Below are 21,592 nucleotides of genomic sequence, written 5' to 3' on the forward strand. Positions count from 1 at the left end.
TCCCATACAAAGAAACTGATTGAAACCCTTAGAGATAATGAATGGGCAACTTTTCTTGATGATGTCATTGAGTCTTGTAAGAAGCATGATATTGATATTCCCGAATTCAGTGATCATTATTTTAAAGGGAGAAGCAACAGGAAGGGAGGTCATATTACTATTCAGCATCACTATCATTTTTATATATTTAATGAAACTATTGGTTTTCAGTTACAAGAAATTGATACAAGATTCAATGAAAGAGTTGTAGAGCTTTTAGAACTTAGTCTTGCTTTGAATCCAAAGGAGGGATATAAACGCTTCAATTCTGAACAGAACATGAAATAGATGTTCTAAAATTTCAGCTGAAGCACTTTGAAGCTTATGTGAAGTATCATCCATTTTTGGGAAAGTTGTCATCTATTGTTGAAGTATGTCAAGGCTTGGTAGAGACAGGAAAAGCAAGTCATTATTATCTTGTTAACAGATTGATTCGGCTTGTGTTGACCCTTCCGGTGTCTACTGCGACTACTGAGCGTGCATTTTCCGCCATGAAAATTGTGTAGAATAGACTACGTAACAAGATGGATGATGATTTTATTGCTGATAGTCTAGTTCTTTACATCGAGAAAGATATCGTTAAGATTTTTAGTTTAGACTCTATTTTAGATGATTTTAATGATGTAAGAGAGCGTCGTGTGCAACTGAAATGAACAATTTACTTTAAAAATGAATACATTGTTACATTTTATTAATGTTTTAAGTATTTTGCTACTAGTTTATATTTTGTAAATTATTTGGCATACCCTAAAACAAAATCTTGGCTACGCCACTGTTTTCGGGTTATAAATTCTTATTCAATTTATTTTGATTGCTTGATAAAGATCCTTATGTGTTGAAATTTCATTCTTATCTGTTTATTGTTGAGCATTGTTAGGTTAGATGAGTAATCTAATTTGATGTGCTTGAATCATATAATTTTATGAGTTATAAATTTGTATGACTAGTGTTTGATGAAAACCTAGAGTTAAACACTAAATTTGTGATTTAAATGTGTAAGTCTACATGTGATGACCACTCATATGTAATTAACTTCATAATCTTTGATGTTAATAATTCAAGTCTCTCACAGTACGAACTGAATATTGATTTTTAGGATAATTAGTGCACTTGATCACTGCTATTGAAAGTCTTAAAGATCAAACGATTAGTTGTCTAGACAGAAAAACTAGTCAAATTAGGAATCACTGAATAAAGAATAAATAACTTTTATATTAGTGATTGTCTATAATTTTGAGGTGTCATTTTGTCTAAACCGAAGTGCCTAAAGAGATTAGTCTTCAGTCAGTTTATCGGGATTTGCTGTTTAACTGTTTATTTGATTAATATTTAATTCCATAAAACTTCTATTTACTGTTTTTTGTGTGTTTAGCGTAAACTATAATAAAAAATTCCAAATTAATTCACCATCGTTCCCTAGTATTCGACACATGTCTTACCACAAGTATACTATTGCACGATTAGGTACACTGCCTAGTGTGTGCATTAGTTCGTTTGGGATAAAATCAGTTTTATAAATTTAATACTAAAGCAACTAAAATATATACATAAAAACACACATCAATATATATATATATATATATATATATATATATATATATATATATATATAGAGAGAGAGAGAGAGAGAGAGAGAGTAAATTACACGACTGGTCCCTATGGCTTGGGGTAGCTTGCATGCTTGGTCCCTAACTTATTTTTTTTTAACTCGGAAGGTCCCTACTATTTCTTTTTGTTACACTCTTGGTCCATACTATTTGTTTTTGTTACGCGTTTGGTCCTTGTCTTACTTAAAAAGACTATTATTTAAATAGAGAAAAATGATGTGGTAGGTAAGGTAAGACGAGGGAGTGGGTTTGGGGTTGTGTTTATTTTAATAAATTAAAAAATCAAGGGCAAAATAGTCTTTTTAGGTAAGACAGGGACCAATCGTGTAACAAAAACAAACAGTAAGGACCTTCCGAGTTAAAAAAATAAATTAGGGACCAAACGTGCAAATTACCCTAAACCATAGGAACCATTCGTGTAATTTACTCATATATATATATATATATATATATATATATATATATATATATATATATATATATATATATATATATATATATATATATATATATATATATATATATATATATATATATATATACACACACGAATGGTCCCTATAGTTTATGGTAATTTGTGCGTTTGGTCCCTAACTTATTTTTTTTAACTCGGAAAGTCCCTACTGTTTATTTTTGTTATACACTTGGTCCTTGTCTTACCTAAAAAGACTATTTTGCCCTTATTTTTTTATTTTATTTAAATAAACAAACCCCCAACCCTACCCCCTCACCTTACCTTACATGCCCCACCATTTTTCCCTATTTAAATAATAGTCTTTTTAGGTAAGATAGGGACCAAGTGTGTAACAAAAACAAATAGTAGGACCAAGCGTAACAAAAACAAACAGTAGCGATCTTCCGAGTTAAAAAAAGAAATTAGGGACCAAGTGCGCAAATTACCCCAAACAATAGGTACCATTCGTATAATTTACTCTTATATATATATATATATATATATATATATATATATATATATATATATATATATATATATATATATATATGTTCAAATGTTTCTCACATATATTGTGTGCTAAAATGCACCAATAGGAATTTAGTGATAATGATATGTATATTAAATGTTATCCATACTTATAACTCATTTGTATGGAAACTAATTAAATTCTTCATTAATGTCAACAATAATATTCTTTCAGAATGAATTCATATCTAGAAGAATGAGAGTGTATTCCAGCAGAATGAGAGTATATTCTAGTAGAATACACTCTCGTTCTTCATATTTCATACAACTTTATTGTATTTTAAGTGAGTGAGTCCTAAAACAAAATACGAACTCATATATAAAAACCTAGATGCGAATTCATTCTGAAAGAATGTTATTACTAACATTAATGAAAGATTTAATTAGTTTCCATAAAAAGAGAATTATAATTATGGATATCATTTAATATACATATAATTATAAAAATCATTTAATATCTATATTTATTTAATTAAATAATTATTTAATTACTAAATTTCTATTGGTGCATTGTAGCACACAATAAATATAAGAAACAAAATAACCTAGCCCTATATATATATATATATATATATATATATATATATATATATATATATATATAGGGAAAAGTGAATATACGTTACAGCCTCACCTAAGGTTAGGTACTAAACCTGATTAAACTACGTCGTTTTATTAGCTAAAGATTGCAATTAGGGATTCATAATTAACATTTGATGTTGTAGATTCAATATCGAAGCAACAATTTTGATAGGGAAGAAAAAATGTTAATTATCTTTGACATTCGTGATGATGGAAAACAGTAATATTCACTGACGTGAAATAATAAACGATAATAGAAGAAAGAAAACATGAACACTTAAACGATCATAGAGGAAAGAAATGCAATGGGGAATTGTATATTTACCAAGTGAAAACTGAATCGGTTATATTTACTAAGATAAAACTTCATAATTTCGAGGTTTTGTACCTAAGCTTAGGTGGGGCTGTAATGTATATTCCTTATCCCCATATATATATATATATATATATATATATATATATATATATATACACGTTTAGGTTCTATGGAAAACAAAAAAACCCTAAAAATCAAAAAAATGCATAAAAAAAATATTTAGAGATCACAAAACTTTTTTTTGAATTTTTTTATAAAAAATCGCAGCTTTTTATTAAAATTCGCTGAAAAAAATAAAAAATCAGGTTTTTTTTTTTTTTTTATAAATTTTTCTTTTTCAAAATTTTTTTCAGCGAATTTCTTTAAAAACCTACGATTTTTTCATAAAAAAGTCAAAAAAAAGTTATTTGATCTCTAGGTATTTTTTTTATGCATTTTTATAATTTTTAGGGTTTTTTTGTTTTCCAAATAACCCATAACTATATATATATATATATATATATATATATATATATATATATATATATATATATATATATATATATATATATATATGTAAAAATAACATTGTTTTTAGACGTTAATCAAACGAAACATCGTAACAAAACACAATCAATGGGTTCTCTTTTATAACCAATGAAGAAGTTAATTGTACTTTGAATCTTTTTTTTTAATGAAACAATCAAAGGGTTCTCTTCAAAAAAAAAAAAAAAAAACAATCAAAGGGTTTTGTTTTGAAAACAATGAAGATTAAATTTGTGTTTATGAAAAAGTTAGTGGAAGCACCATATTCTTCATGATGGTCTATGTGGATGACACGCTACTTACTGGAGGTGATATCCTTATCTACATTCTATTTAAGTATTGGTTAGAGAATTGATGTATCGATGTAAAAATATAGTTAATCGGTATTGTCATGTTGGCACGCTGCTTACTTACCGGAAGCATACCAAACGCGAACCAATTACCTCCATACGATTTACAATATCTTACTCAAAAATATTGAGACCGAACAAAATACTTAGAATACTTAATAGACAGTTTATATTTTATAACTACTAATCAAATCAATTCCTGGATATTTATAAAAGTAGTTCTTTTCTTCATCCTACTACCGAAATCGCTACCACACTCCCAAAATATCATTAAAAGTTGTCTATTTTGTAGGGATGAGAAACATGCTAAACCCAGACCCAAAAACCTGAAACCCACAAAATCCTTGAATTATCTTAACCGAAAATCGGACCGGTTTAGCTTATACCAGTTCCAGGTCCCCAACTGGGTTTCGGTTTTGGACCGAATCGGACAATTTGTTGGGCTAACCAACAAGTTTTATTAAAAAAAATCACTTAATTAACAAAACACTGAACGTTTTGAAAAAAAAAAAAAAAAATCTTGACGTTTTATAAAAGAAAACTTTGTACATTATAAAAAAATTGCACTTTTTATGAAAAATGTTGCACATTTTTTTTAAAAAAATGCATGATTTATAAAAAAACTCCACTTTTTAATAAAAAAAACTGCACGTTTTTTACTTGTAACTTCATATACAGTTCGGTCCAAACCCGAAAGCTTGTTTTTTTTTTTAAATTAAAACCAAAAACGGACCCAATTAATTATATTTCTAGTTCGGTCCGGGTCGTGTCCTGATTTTTTTTTTTTAAATTATACTTCATATACGGTTCGGTCCAAACTATTCATATGCTCGTCTCTAATTTTGTTAATAATAAAACAATATACAATCATTATCCCCAAAATATTTCCAGTTTTCCACCACGGTCTATAGATGAAACTGAGTTAAGTTTAATGGTTTTCAAGTAAGTTTAATTATTCTTGAAGTGCTTTTGATGTATTTCTAATGATTTTGTAAATTTAGTCCCAAGATCATGCTTATCGAGGCTCTCCACAACCGGTTTGTAAATTTAGTCTCAAGACCATGCTTGTTGTGGTTCTCGACAACCGATTGGGTGTATTAAATTAAGGGGTATAATATAAAAAAAATGTTGTGAAATATTATTTAGTGAATGATTATTGGATTCTTAATATTCTCTCATCTCTTCATATTAGTGAGCATTAATAACACATATTATTATTGGTTTTATAAGTGTAGTTATGCACCACTATAAAGAGCATTCATAATATAGCTCACATTTCAACATCTTTTTGTACTTTGAATAATGAGTAATATGTATTGTTAAGATTGGTTATTTTTACTATAAGTAATGAAATAAAGTTCTTTACAATCTCATTTCCTACTTTATTCTTTAACTTAGATTCATATTTTATAATACTTCATCAGCACGACTCGACCATAAAGCACTAATTTCTTATCATTCTTGTCATTTTATGTATATTTACTATGGCAAACCTTAGCAAACTTGAGTTTATGACTCTACCATAAATCTCTAATACATTAAATGAAGCATCAAACCAAGATAAGACTAAGGCAATGATCTTCTTCCGTTGCCATCTCGATGAAGAATTGAAAGACGGATACCTCAATATCAAAGATCATGCTGATCTTTGGAATAATCTCATTTAGAGGTATGATCATCAAAATACAGTGGTACTTCCTACATTTCATTTTAATTGGCTACAACTTCGGCTATAAGATTTAAATTGAGTGAGTGGAGTTCAGTCACGTTTAAAACTACTTCGCGACTATAATTATATGGTGAAACTATAAATGATGAAGACATGCTAGAGAAAACTTTCACTAGTTTTCATGCCACTAACATGCTCATGTAGCATAAATCTTGTGAGAAAGGATTTAAAAAATATTTTGAATAAATCTCATGTCTTCTTGTGGTTGAACAAAAAAATGAGCTATTAGTGAAAAATTACCACTCACGCTCGACCGATTCTAGTCCATCCCCTAAAGTGAATTCAACATCATATAACCATAATAGTCGTAGATCTAATCGTACTTGAGGTCGTGGTCGTGGTTGAGGTCATAGATGTGGTAAACGTCGTCCTAATTATTGTAACAACAATAACAAGATTGCAAGTATTCACCAGAAGTGGGAGAATAAGAAAAACTCATATCCTAATGTTAAAAGTGGTCAAGGAAAAAAGAATGCTAAAAATATTTGTCACCAATGTGAAATTACCGGTCATTGGCCTTGTACATGTCGCACTCTAATACATTTTGTTGATCTTTATCATGCTTCTTTAAAATCTAAACAAAAAATAAGGAATTTTTTTTATTCAAAATGATTTTCACGAAGATCAACCAGAAATGACACATTTGGATGTTTTCGATTTTCATGTCTACCCGAAAGGGACAAGTGGTGTTACGGATAGTAATGGAAGTATCTAGTTTTTCCCATAATAAGTGATGGATATGTCGCCTTATCATGAAGTTGTTTTTTTTCTAGTATCGTTTGATTTTTTCATTATGTTTGTTAGAGTCATTGTCACGGTCAATAATAATATTTAGTTTAGTTTCATGTCCTTTCTTAAGGTTTTATGTCATAGTCGTCTCATGAGAAGTGATGTCGTCCTGATCTTCTAAAAAGAATAAAATATGCCATTATTTATCTAAGTTGAATGTTTTCGTTTATTTGTTTTAATTATTGAAGAGAAATATGCACATTTTCAAGAGAAACGAGGAAGATATATGTCTCGTAGACAGCACAACAACACATAACATTTTTAATAATGAAAGTATTTTGCTTACTTAACAATTGGAGAAGAAAATGTTAATATAATAACGAGTGGTGCAAAATTGATTGAAGGCTCCGAAAGAACGAATATAGTAATACCATAAGGTACAATAAGTACAATTGGTTATGAATTATCGTTGGAGCAGGAAATGCTCAACAATCTTGAATGATTTATTAGGTTAGAATATTCCCTTGTATGAAAGCATATTCCCTCCACTAGTATATAAAGTGGAGGTATGTGGTCATTAGTATGAGTGCACCATGTAGACATTAGTTACAGAAAGTTGTCTTGGGAAATTTCCCTGGCCATGAGTGTTCTCCATGTAATATCTTATATCTCTCTATCTATAAAATTCGGTTTACTCACTTGTTTTTGAATACTTTTTTATTGTCTCTTCAATGCTTGACTGGTTTTATCCAGAATTGACTGTAAAAGATTACTTTCCTCCGTTCTTGTGTTTATCTCGAGGTTTTAAGTTTTTAAACCATGTCCTAGATATCTTCGGACATCTCCTGTGAATCATGAGCATCTATAGTGACTTTATTACTGTAGTTTGGATTTTAGAGACCTTTGAAGATGAATATTGATTTAGTAATGTGTTGTGGCACTGATTTTTGGTCTTTATATATCAAATTTTTAGCACTACTAGACGTTCTTCGGATTGTTATTATTTATCTTCAGCCTCTACATTTCGGGATGTCTCATTTGTGTTAGCGTCCACATCAGATTTTATGATTGTTCGATTTTAGATTTGCAATATTTTGAAGGCGAAGATTAAATTAGCGATGCGACATGGCACATATTTTGTAACACCTATAAAATTCATGAAAAAGTTAAAACTTTAAAACCAACCCACAAATCATCATTGTTTACAAAATAGTTTTCAAAACGTGTTTAACATCAGATTTTTCCCAAAATCACAAATCAAACCACGAGGAGGTGTACAATCACGCCTTCGCCTTCCTGCGATCATCTAAAGTACCTGAAACATAACCATAAACTGTAAGCTCAAAGCTTAGTGAGTTCCCCCAAAGTACCAACACACATCAAATAACACATATACAATAACAGCATAGTATAGCTCCAACCAAACATCGGGTTGGAATACCTCAGGCCCCTCAACCATCAGGTTGGAATGCCAACATACTATAGGTCCAATCAACCATCGGGTTGGAATACCCCAGGCCCCTCAACCATCGGGTTGGAATGCCAACATACTATGGGTCCAATCATCCTCGGGATGGAATACCCTCGGGCTCATTCAACCATCGGGTTGGTATGCCCCGACATGTTGGCTTACGCACAAAGCAGTGAAGCCTCAGCCACTGACAAAACATGTGCACATATAACAAACAATCATACAACAGTCTACAAGCAGTCAAATAGATCTACAGATCACTAAGCATAGCATCATCCTATATATCAGGATACCGATCTAACAGATCACTATAGTACAACAACATGCATAACAGGATATCAATCCAATGGGCCGGAATTGGTGCCTTTGACCCGCAAGTACAGTGAGGAAAACTCACCTCGCAAACTGAACAGAACTGATGAGGTCCGACTCCGAATCACAACTCTCTAATCGATACCTATTTCCACCAAGTGACCATTTCCATCAAAATCCCAAAATACCCTCAAGGTCAAACTTGGTCAAAGTCAAAGTCAAAGTCAACTGGTCAAACCCATTAAGTTAACCGAGCCAACCCAGCCAAGTCGACCCAACCGAGCTGACCCAGTGCGAGTACGCGGGGCGTACTCCGGAGGTACGCTTAGCGTACTCCAATCCTCGCATTGACCACATCGGGGTGGTTGAATGCATACGCGAGGCGTACTCAAGTCCATACTTCAGATCTACGGTCCAAATGCACCCTAGAGTCATAAAGTTTCCAACTTTATGACTTTACAAGCCCACAAAGTGCTTAACACAAGGTCTTAATCCATTAAGACCTTCTACAAAATTCGTGAAGCTATTCTAGCAATTGGGACCTCATTTTTATGGCTTAGGACCCTTCCTGGGGTCTCGAAGGACAACTCAAAATGACAATAACAAACCATGCACAAGATTGGACCTTTGGGACAAGAAAAAGCAACATAAAACACCCAAAAATGGGATCTAACAACCAAGAGATCAAGGTATAGACTTTACACCTTCTGGAGCTTCTCAAGAAGGCAATGATCCCAGATCCACAAGCTTGCTTCTACTTGAAGGCTCCTTGATGCAACTTCTTCTTCCTTTAACACACCAAAAACACACTCTTGAGCTTAAAACACACACTAAGGGGGCTAGGGTTTGCAAAAACATCTCAAAGGATGTGGAGGCTGAAAAGGTGGGGAGAAATGAACCATAATGTTGCTTAAATACCACCTAAACCATAAAAATTAGGGTTTCCTCCTGAAGCTAGTACGCCCCGCATACATAAGTGTACACCCAGCATACTAGGGCGTGCTTTAGTACGCTCAGCGTACACACATGTACGCTTAGCGTACTCCTCCTGCCCTATTTATGAAATTGCCACTAGGGCTTCAAAGCATAATTCTTGGACTTAGGGACCAATTTGACATGAAATAGAATTATAGGGATGAATTTAGAAGTACCTTAACATCGGGATGTTACAATTCTCCCCCACTTGAATTAGACTTCATGCTCGAAGTCCGCTACGGCGAACAAATCTGGATAATGCTCCCGCATCTCGGCCTCCGGCTCCCAGGTCCACCCGGAGCTCCTCCGGTGCTGCCACTGTACCTTTACCAAAGGTATTTCCTTGCTACGTAAAACCTTTACCTTCCTTTCCAGGATAGCTACCGGCCTCTTAACATAGTTCAGCTGCGAAACATGGAAAGTGATGTGAATCTGATTGAGTTCCTCAAGAATATCCAATCTGTAAGTAACCTTGCCAACCTTGGCAATCACCCGAAAAAGCCCACTATACCAGGGACCCAACTTCCCCTCTTCCAGAAGTGTATCACACCTTTTCAAGGTGAGACCTTCATTAATACCATATCACCGACCTAGAACTCCAACTGGGATTGGCGCCAGTCGGCATAGCTCTTCTGCCAACTTTGAGCGGTCTGCAGTCTCCGCCTGATCTGCTGAATCAGCTTTGGGGTCTAAAGGACCACTTCGATCCGCCCCATAACCCTGTGACCAACCTCACCCCAAAAAATAGGGGTACGACATCTCTGCCCATACAAGAGATCGAAAGGCGGGAGCACCAATGATGGACTGATAATTGTTATTGTAAGAAAACCCCGCCACATATCCTCAAGGGTCTGGATCGTCCGCTCACTTTGGCCGTCTGTCTGCGGATGATAAGCAGTGCTGAAGTGCAACCTCGTGCCCAGTTCCTCATGGAACTTCTTCCAGAAACGGGAGGTAAACCGAACATCACGGTCTGAAACAATGGAGACCGGAACCCCATGGCGAGCAACGATCTCGCAAACATACACATCGGCCAAATTCTCGGCCGAAAAACTCTCACGAATCGCCAGAAAGTAGGCACTCTTGGTCAATCGATCCACGATGAGCCATATAGCATCAAAACCCTTTTCCGTCTTTGTAACATCCATAAAAATCATGCCAAATTTAAACTTTTTAAAACATTTCAAAACCAATGATTATTACAAAACTTGTTTTCAAAATAGTTCAGTGTCAGAGTATCCTGGAATCAAATCATAAACAATAGGAGGTGTACGATCACGCCTTCGCCTTCCCGCGATCATCAGAAGTACATGAAACAAAATCAACAACTGTAAGCCCGAAGCTTAGTGAGTTCCCCCAATATACCCATACACACATCAACATATACATAAACAGAAACAACATACTATGGGTCCAGTCAACCATCGGGTTGGAAAACCCAAGGACCTCAACCACCAGGTTGGAATGCCAACATACTATGGGTCCAATCATCCTCGAGATGGAATACCCCAGACCCACAACCATCGGGTTGGAATACCCTCATACTACGAGTCCAATCATCCTCGGGATGGAATACTCACGGCCCACAACCATCGGGTTGGAATGCCCAGGTCTGTTGGCTTTCGCACAAAGCAGATAAGCCTCAACCACCAATCAAACATGTGCACATATATCAGATAATCGCATAACAGTATATAGACAAACAAACCGATCTAACAGATCATACTAGCATAATAACATCCTATCTACCAGGATACTGATCCAGCAGATCATACTAGCATAACATCATCCTATCTAACAGATCATAGCAACATAATACCATCCTTTCTACCAGGATACTGATCTAACAGATCATACTAGCATAACATATAAGGATAACAATCCAAAAAGGGCCGGCCTTGGTGCCTTAGACCCTTGAGTATAGTGAGGAAACTCACCTCACAAATGTTGAACTGTAGTGATAATGCAAAACTCTCGAATCGCAACCACGAACTCAACCACCTATCACCACCATAGGACCAAGTCCATCAGAATCCAATTTACCAAAATACCCTCAAAAGTCTAACTGGTCAACCCTTTGTCAAAGTCAAAGGTCAAAGTTAACGGTCCATGTTGACCCGACTCGTCGAGTGCAACTAGCAACTCGTCGAGTTCCTTAAGAACTCAGGAAGTCATGAAACCCTAACTGACTCGCCGAGTTTCCAACCAACTTTTCGAGTCCATGCGTGTCCAGAAGTCGGGGAAAACCCTTTCTGACTCATCGAGTCCCCTTACTGACTCACCGAGTCCATGCAAAACCCAACCACGGTCAATCTTCATCAGACTTGTCGAGTTGTTTATGCGCCTCTTCGAGTTTATGCAGTCCATTCCTTATACAGATGTTTTTAAGCCACCCTAAAGCTCTATATTGCAGATCCAACCTCCTAGGGCATGGTTTCCACGTAAAGTTGCAAACTTTACATACATGCATGGTCCTAAATGCCAAAACTAGACTAAGGGAAAGGTTAACTCAAAGGGAAAGACCCAAGCTTGCCAAGTCTCATAACTTTATGGCTATAGGGACCAAGGGGAGTCCAAATCTGAAGTTACAACTTCAGATCTTAGCCCAATACCCGAAATGACTTCCAAATATCCTAAAGATGGCACTAAACTTAAGCATGAAGAGATCTAATCAAAGATAAGCCAAGACAATGACTTTATACCTCCAAAATGATGCCAAGATGAAGTAGAGTCAGATCCACAAGCTCCTCTTTGCTGCAAGCTTCTTATACTTCACACCTTCTTCACAAAAATACACCAAAATCACTCTTTAAGCCTCACAATCACTCAAGGGCAAGGTTAATGGCGATTAGGGTTTCTTTTGGCCGTCAAGGGGTGGTAAGGGACTGGAGGAAAGGACTTAAGGTCATTTAAATAGGGTGCAAACCCTAAAAATTTGGGTTTCATCTCCCAACTCCTACTCGTCGAGTCCGGGTCTTCCGACTGGTCGAGTAGATCCAATAATCCACACAGGCTAACCCGCCTCTACACGACGAGTTTGGGGCAACCAAATCATCAAGTAGGTCTATAAATATGAATATAATGCTTTAAAACTTATACATGGGAGTCGGGGTGTTACAATTCTCCCCTACTTGAACTAGACTTCGTCCTCGAAGTCTGTTGCGGCGAACAATCTTGGATAGTGTTCCCGCATCTCTGCCTCCGGTTCCCACGTCCACTCGGATTCCCTCCTGTGCTCCCACTGTGCCTTTACCAAAGGTACTTCCTTGTTCCGTAGAACCTTCACCTTCCTCTCAAGAACAACCACCGGCTCTCCACGTAATTCAGGCACTCATCGACCTGAATATCATCTAATGACACTACTGCCTCCTCGTCCAAAATGCACTTCCGCAACTGTGAAACATGGAAAGTGTTGTGGATCTGACTAAGCTCCTCAGGGAGATCTAATTTGTACGCCACCTTGCCAACCCTGGAAGTGATCTTGAATGGTCTGATATATTCGGGACCCAATTTTCCCCTCTTCCTGAAGCGAATCACACCCTTCCAGGGTGAGACCTTTAGGAGTACCATGCCACTGACCTGGAACTCTAACTCAGATTGGCGCCGGTCGGCATTGTTGAAACATAGAAGTAACCCTCTTAAACTTAATCCAAACTGCAGCCTCTCTCTTATCCACAACCACTTTCTCATCAGCAGTCAAGTACCGTAACCGCAATCATCGTCATCAGCACTTAGTCTTAGTCTTTTATCTGTTTTTCTAGATGTACTTTCTTTTATCCAATGTGCCCTGCGTGGCAACTTTTGACAGATGGGACTTTTGTAATCTTAGAGACTCTATAAAAGGAGTTCTCTCTTTCTGAATGAATACACATCTCCACACATCTTGAATCTCATATCTCCTGAAATTTATAACTTACTCTCTCATCTCCTTCTTACTATCTAAACTCTACTAAACATAATCTGAAATATATCATATCTAAATCTCTCCTTCTGAGCAAGTCAGTCTTGACTTAATCACTAAGTTTGATCTCACTTACTAACTTGGTCTGATTGCATTCCTCGTTAAGAATCAACTTAAGTGTATACTTGATATAATACTTGCTGTCATTTATATTTCCTTATATTTCCGCACCTAATTATCTAACTATCTAACTCTAACTTATTATTATTGTTGAGCTTTATGATCCACTGAGTTAAACTTCATTCCACATTATTACTTGTTCTAACGTTTGTTCAAGTGTGTTACTCAAGTTTTTCTCTCAACAATTGGTATCAGAGCCAAAGTGGTTGCTTTTTAAACAAGAACTCTGATTTTAAAAGGTCTTCTATACCACTGAAGCTCATTTCTTAAAAAAAAATTTCAAAAAAAAAACAAGGAAATATGGCACAAGCATTATCTCTAAATGTTTCTAACAGTGTTGGAGGTTCGAATAGAGCTCCAATACTGGTAGCAAATGAATATCATCACTGGTCTCAAAGAATGGAAAGGTATCTACGAAGACTTGGAAGAGATGTATGGAGATCTGTAGAAGAAGGACCTCATGTCGCTGTTCTTACTCCAGTTCAGAACGATGGCACACAAACCAGACTGGGAGGAGGTCAACCAGCCTTGAATCGTCCTACCAAAGATGATCTTGATAAGATGGAAAACAATGCTATTGCCTTTTATGAGATATCTTGTGGAGTTGCTCCTGACAACTTCGACATCATCATAAATTGCAAGTCAGCTAAAGAAATCTGGGATGTTCTCAAGAACCTGTATGAAGGCACAGAACAAGCTCAAGATAAGAAGCTTACAACTGCACTCAACGAATTCAACAACTTCAAAGCGCATGCTGGTGAAAGTCTGGAAGACTCCTTCAAGAGGTTCAACTTAATTGTCACAAAGTTATCTAATGCGGGCACCATCCGAAGTAACCATGAGACCAATCTTCAGTTTCTCAATGGATTGGGTAGGCATTGGACCACAGCCAAAATGATCGTCCAAGGAGATAGAAAAATTGATTCTCTGTCTCTCTACAAACTCTATGGTGAACTGCAAGCACAAGAATCCACCGTACTCAAAGACTGTGCTGACTTCGGAGGACCACTCGCTCTTATAGCACAAGCACCTCACACTCAATCTTATTCACCCTCGTATGAAAATCCTCCACAGTCATACGAAGCCGACTCAAAATACGATGATGATGAGGAATTCCAAAATGCCATTGCTCTAGTTAGCCAACAATTTAACAGGCTACCACCCTCATCATTCCGCAAAAATCAGCAGTTTACTAAACCTCCTTTCAACCCTAAGAATAATCACTCTTGATATCCCAAAAATCCTCATCCAGCACCGCAATCTCAAAACACTCAACCCAAAGAAGTACCGCAACCTATAAAGACAACTGACTCCGGTATCTTAGATGAAGAAAAATCTGATGTTGTAATTTGTCACAAGTGCAACAATTGTAAAGCAAACATAGTAAAAGACAGAGCATTCTATCTCATAATGGCTCAAGAACTGGAAGAAAAAGAGAAGGCAAGGGCGTACGTAGCCCAAGTCAAGAGAGACCATCAAGTATGGTCATCCGAAGATGAGGGTGAAGATATGAACAACATCAAGGGTAAAGGCAAAATCTGTATGATGGCTACTGTGGACGAGGATGGATCAACCAATCTGGAAAAGAATTACTGCTACATGGCAAAGGATGGAACTCTAAGCATCGTTGAGCAGGTAAAACTTATGATCCAAACTCTTAATTATAGCATGCATGACTGTCAACCTTTTCTTGACAACCTTAATGACACATGTGCTGCCGTCCTTTCAGACTATAACAAAGCCTTAGATAAGAAGAACATTGCGTCCCAGGAAATGTTCCATGTTAGAGGACGATTAGAAGACAAAAGACTCAAAGTTTCCATGCTAGAAAAGGACTTAGAATTAGAAAAAGATGCAAGAATGTTATGTGAAACTCAATTAGGCATAACATTAAATCAAAGAGATTTAGCTCAAACGGAAATTGTACGTTTAAATCTTTTAATAGAAAAGTTGTTCAATGAAAGTGAAGCTATTGAGAATCTAGTGAACAATGGAACCATAGATAACACCTATAATTGGGGTTGGTCCAATGGGTATTCTACCACAAAGGACTCCTCACCCCGGTTTAACAAAGACCGACTTTATGTCCCTCCGGACCGAGAGTTCCAATTTCCAGTCAATGACAAAACCTTTCCTGATGACATCAAAACTCATTTTGGTAGACTTCATAATCTGAGTAACAATTGTGTCATTGAGGAAATTATGCCTGAATTTTCGGGTCACTCAAGTGATCAAATTCCTATCTGTGGCACAATCTATCCCAATTCTCAGACTTCATCAATTGTTGATGAGAAAATTGTCATAGAAGGTCCCGAAGTCTCAATAGACTTTCCATCTCTGCCCTCAAACCGCAGTGTCTCTCACTGCAGTCATGAACCACAGTCTGTTCATCTGCCTATCATCAAATGTCCCACAAAAGTCTCAACTCAGACTTACTCTACGGTAGTCAAATCTTCCTTACCGCAAACTACTGTCAAAAGCACTGTGACTATTCAGCTAATTCATCATGAAATACCCATAGAAAATTTTGAAGTAGGTCAATTCTCTCAAAATCCTGAACCTTCTAGTTCGGATGAATCAAGTCCTCGTTTTCAAAAATTATCACAGGTTTCCAGGAAACCGCAGCTGAACATAAATGACTGCGGTTCTCCAAAAACCGAGGCTAAAAAGGCTTTCAAAGAGGAAATTCGATCCCGTAGCAAAAATCGGGAAATATTTTCAAAAAACAAAAAACGAATCAAAATTCCAAAATCTAAGAGTCCAGAAAAGCTTGTTTTCTCAAATTATCTTTCAAAAAACTCTTCGATCAAGAAAACAAACAAAAGGGAATGTACAGTCTCTAAAACCATTTCAAAAACATCTGACACAACCCAAAAGAGAGTAAAGTCTTTTCGAAGCAATGGTTTTCAGATTTATTCCTCAGATGATCCAAAATAGAAGGGGATTTTACCAACTCCAACACCTGTAAAGTCACCTCAAACTTTTAAGAAATCACATCCTAGGAAATCTACACGTGCTCACATACTCTCAAATCGTACTTTTTCAAATTCCAAGAGGACCGTTGTCAAATCTCACATTTCTCGTACCGGTCATAAAACTGTTCCCACACCCTTCAGACCGCTGACCAAACAGAATGTCAGTGTAAATGACAAAAATCCTTCATGTAGTTGTCATTGTCAAAAGGGACCATCTCAAGTCAAATCTCGCACTTTTCAAAAACCTCGTATCTTTTTCAAATCTCACAACACTTCAGAAGTTCACAAATACCCAGGATTAGGCCTCAAGATCGACATAAAATCTCTCCCTGCAACCTCGGTTCATGCATCTCTGAAAAACCCACCAGTCGCCTCGGGCTCCAAACTTGTTTGGGTGCCCAAACTAACCGTGTAATTTTCAGGCAATGTGCAAGGAGGATCAAGAAGAGGAGTGGTCAATAGATAGTGCCTGCTCCTTGCACATGACAGGATGGTTAGAGTACCTTCGAAATTTCAGGCCTGTTTGCAATGGTGGAAACGTCACATTCGGCAACAATGCGAATGGAATAATCCGAAGTTATGGTGTACTTACTACAGAAAACTTCTCTATTCAAAAGGTTGTTTACGCAGAAAGCCTCAAACACAATCTCATCAGTTTAGTCCAACTATGTAAAGCATGCCATAGGGTTGAATTTGACAACGAATACTGCTACGTAATGACAAGCGATAGAAGCACCTGTTTGATCAAATCCAAGTCCGAAGGGACCATGTATCCTTTGGACGTTTCTCTGATCATTGGGAAACCACAGCTATGCTTCCTATCCAAAGCAGCATCTGAAGTCAGATGGCTATGGCACCGAAAGGTAGCCCATCTTAACTTCAGGTATATCAACAATTTGGTCACCGGAGAACTCGTCCGAGGTCTTCCCATTCTCAAATTCAACAATGACACTCTCTGCTCAGCATGTGAATGTGGCAAACAATCAAAGGCAAGCCATCCCATGGTGATTGATTCTTCAATTTCTGAACCACTGGAACTCTTGCATATTGATCTCTGCGGTCCATCTACCGTAGCCAGTCTTCATCACAAAAAATACATACTAATTATAGTTGATGACTTCACTCGTGTCACTTGGGTCTTCTTCCTAAGACTCAAATCCGAAACTCCGCAGATGTTGATCAATTTTATCAAAGAAATTGAACTTCAGATCAAATTACCATTGTGTCGCATCCAAAGTGATAATGGAACCGAGTTTACCAATCATCTCTTAAACAGTTTCTTGGTTTCAAAGGGTATCAGCCACAACTTCTCAGCTCCCTACACACCGCAGCAGAATGGAGTAGTAGAGCGAAGAAACCGAACTCTGGTAGAAGCAGCCAGATCTATGCTTAACTTTGCACACCTTCCTTTCTACTTCTGGGCCGAAGCAGTGGCCACATCATGCTTTGTTCAAAACCGAAGCATTGTTTGCAAGCATCTCAATAAAACTCCGTATGAGGGCCTTAACAACCGCAAACCAAATGTCAGATTCTTTCACATCTTTGGGTGTAGATGTTTTGTGATCAACAACATGGATCATCTAAAAAAATTTGCACCGAAGTCGGATGAAGGCATTTTCCTTGGCTACTCAACAAACAAAGTAGCCTATAGGGTTCTCATCAGACGCACGAGACTAATAGTGGAAAGCTTCGACGTCAAATTCGATGACTATTACGTCCGCAACACTGCTCCTACAGATGAAACCAAAGCAATCCTGGAAAGTGATATCCTAGTCTCCTCGGGTCCTCTAAACATCGTTGAAGTAAACTATGATGATCTTTTTGACCCTGTAGAGACTGCTAAACTCTCCGAAGTTCTTGTGTCTCCGGAAGCTCAACAGGAGCATGCCGACGTTTCTGGACCTACTTTATCTGATGATGTGTCACTCAATACTTCCACCTCGCCAGTTGAGGGGGAAAGCTCCACTCCGGAGCAAGTGACAACCATCGAGGTTCCAGTACCTGAGGAAACAGCTTCGGTCCCTATCCGCAAAATTACTCTTCCATCAAATGTCTCTTCAGATTCAGACGACGAAGACATAAAAAACATTGACACAGAAACCGATCCAAGGGTTATCACTCTCTCAATAATCCAGGGGGAACCTTCTCAGGTTCAAGGGGAACTCCCATCCGCAATCCAGGGGGAACCCCTGTCATTTGCTCAAGAAAACTCTAATCCCACTTTCCCAAACCAAGACAATTCAGCGGGCTGCTCACAAGTCCAGGGGGAACTGCCGTCCTCTGCCGTAGAGTCTTCAGATATTGAAGAAATTCCATCCACCGCAACTGCTGATCATCTTCAACCGTGTCTACATGTATGGACGAAGGACCACCCACCAGGCCAAATCATCAGCAACCCGTCTGTAGGTATTCAAACTCGATCCTCAAAAGATTTATCTGATCATTGTCACTATGCAGCATTTCTGTCTTCGGTCGAACCCAGAACCATCAAATAAGCATTAATGGAGCCCGATTGGATAACTGCAATGCAAGAGGAATTGGAAGAGTTTAAACAAAACAAATTCTGGCAACTCGTCCCTAAGCCTAAAGGTCACACTATTGTTGGTACCAGATGAGTGTACAAGAACAAATTGGATGAAACCGGTGCGGTTGTCCGAAACAAAGCGAGACTAGTCGCTAAGGGGTATAGTCAACTTGAAGGTGTTGATTATGATGAAACATACGCCCCAGTAGCCAGGATGGGGGCCATATGCATCTTCTTAGCGTATGTTGCTCACAAGAATGTCAATGTACATCAAATGGATGTAAAGAGTGCCTTCCTGAATGGTGAATTGAAAGAGGAGGTTTATCTTCAGCAACCTCCGGGCTTCGAATGTCTTGAATTCCCAGATCACTGTTACAAGCTTGAAAAAGCAGTCTATGGTCTAAATCAAGCACCAAGAGCGTGGTACGAGACTCTCTCCGAATTTCTTATCTCGTCCGGATATAAAAGAGGAGTGATTGATCCCACCTTATTTAGAAAGGCAAATGGTAATCACCTTATACTTGTACAAATATATGTGGATGATATCATCTTCGGATCAACTGATCAGGGGATGGTGGATGAATTCGCAAAGCTCATGACCAGCAAGTTCCAAATAAGCATGAATAGAGAGATTAATTTCTTTCTAGGACCTCAAGTAAAACAAGTCCCTCAAGGGATATTCATCAATCAAGAGAAATACACCTCTAAACTACTGAAGAAATACTCAATGGACAACTGTTCCTCTGCCAAGGTCCCTATGGCCTTCGGATATATGATTTCTGCTGATCCTTCTGGAGAATCAGTAGACCACAAAACTTATAGAGGAATAATTGGCTCTCTGATGTACCTCACCGCAAGCAGACCAGACATTGTCTTTGCAACAGGAGTATGCGCAAGATACCAAGCCGATCCGATAGTATCTCACATGACCGCAACCAAGCAGATTCTCAGATATTTAAAGGGCAGCAAGTCTCTAGGCCTCTGGTATCCCGCAGGGAATGACATCAGCCTACAAGCTTTCACCGATGCGGAACATGCTGGATGTAGATTGGACAGAAAAAGCACTTCAGGTGGCTGTCAATTTCTGGGTGGAAGACTCGTCAGCTGGTCATCAAGGAAACAAAACTGTGTCTCACTGTCTACCGCAGAAGCTGAATATGTGGCCGCAGCCAGCTGTTGTTCACAAGTTTTGTGGATGAAAACACAACTTATGGACTACGGATACAAGATGCTGCGGATACCGATTTACTGTGACTCCGAGAGTGCGATAGCAATTTCTCACAATCCAATTCACCACTCTAAGACGAAGCATATTGAATTACGGTATCATTTCATCAAAGACCACATTCTGAAAAGTAACATTGAACTGATCTTTGTTAACACTCATGAAGAGATTGCTGATGTATTCACAAAAGTACTTGACTCTACGAAACTCAACAGTTTCTTACAAATGTTAGGAATGATGAATCCGGACCCTCAGTTCTTTTTGAATTGATAGGTACCGCAGACCATCTCTGGTCCCCAGTGCGGTCCTGACAAAATATATCTAGCATACATGGTTTCAGTATACCTTGTGTACCGCAACCATATATCATACCTATATTTCTACGGTCCTTATTGTCTGTTATTTCTGATCTTGTTCAAAGTGTTTTTCTCAGTTCATTCAACCGCAGTCAGAGAACAATCTACCGCAATGAAAAAAAACTCTCAGCATTGATGTACCAATCCGCAGTCACAGTGATTGAACTTTCAACTACTTCATAAATTCTTGAAACATTGTGTGCTATTTAATGATCCTTCATTAAATAAGAAAAAAATTCTCAAAAAAATTCGTTGTGTAGCGTATGATCGTTTCAGTTCTTCTTTTCAAATAAACCTTTTGTCAGACCTATTTTAGGTGTGATGCCAAAATAAAACAGTTTCCAATAAAAGAAATCTTTTTAGGAAATCATTTTCCTTAAACTGTCTTTTCCTCTTTACCCCAAGATGTCAAATCCGTTACAAAATCCACCTTTATTCAACGGACTATCGCCCCTCACCACACGTTCTTCAGACATGGGGTATTGGGCCTGACACTTCATTAAATGCCATTTTTTGGAAAATTAATGAAAAAAACTTTTCGTTAAATGATTTTGTGACTGATAATGATTCTCTTAATTTTTTAAAAAAAAAAACTCAAAGGTTTTTTTACCTTTAACCGGTTTCCTTTAGGGTAAAAACAATGATCATTTGAAATCCGCCACTATAAAAACCCTCTTTTCTTCCTAAGAAAGTTTTACGCTTTCTGATTTCTCTAAGGCGAACTTCATCTTCTTTACCTTCTTGCACTCCCAATTTTTCTGCAAGTTCTCAAATCTTTTATCAAAATGGTGAAATCTGGCATTTCCAAGAAACA

This window comes from Lactuca virosa, chromosome 8 (assembly GCF_052849685.1).
Source record: "Lactuca virosa cultivar CGN04683 chromosome 8, Lactuca_virosa_CGN04683_v6, whole genome shotgun sequence".
Lineage (NCBI taxonomy): Eukaryota > Viridiplantae > Streptophyta > Magnoliopsida > Asterales > Asteraceae > Lactuca > Lactuca virosa.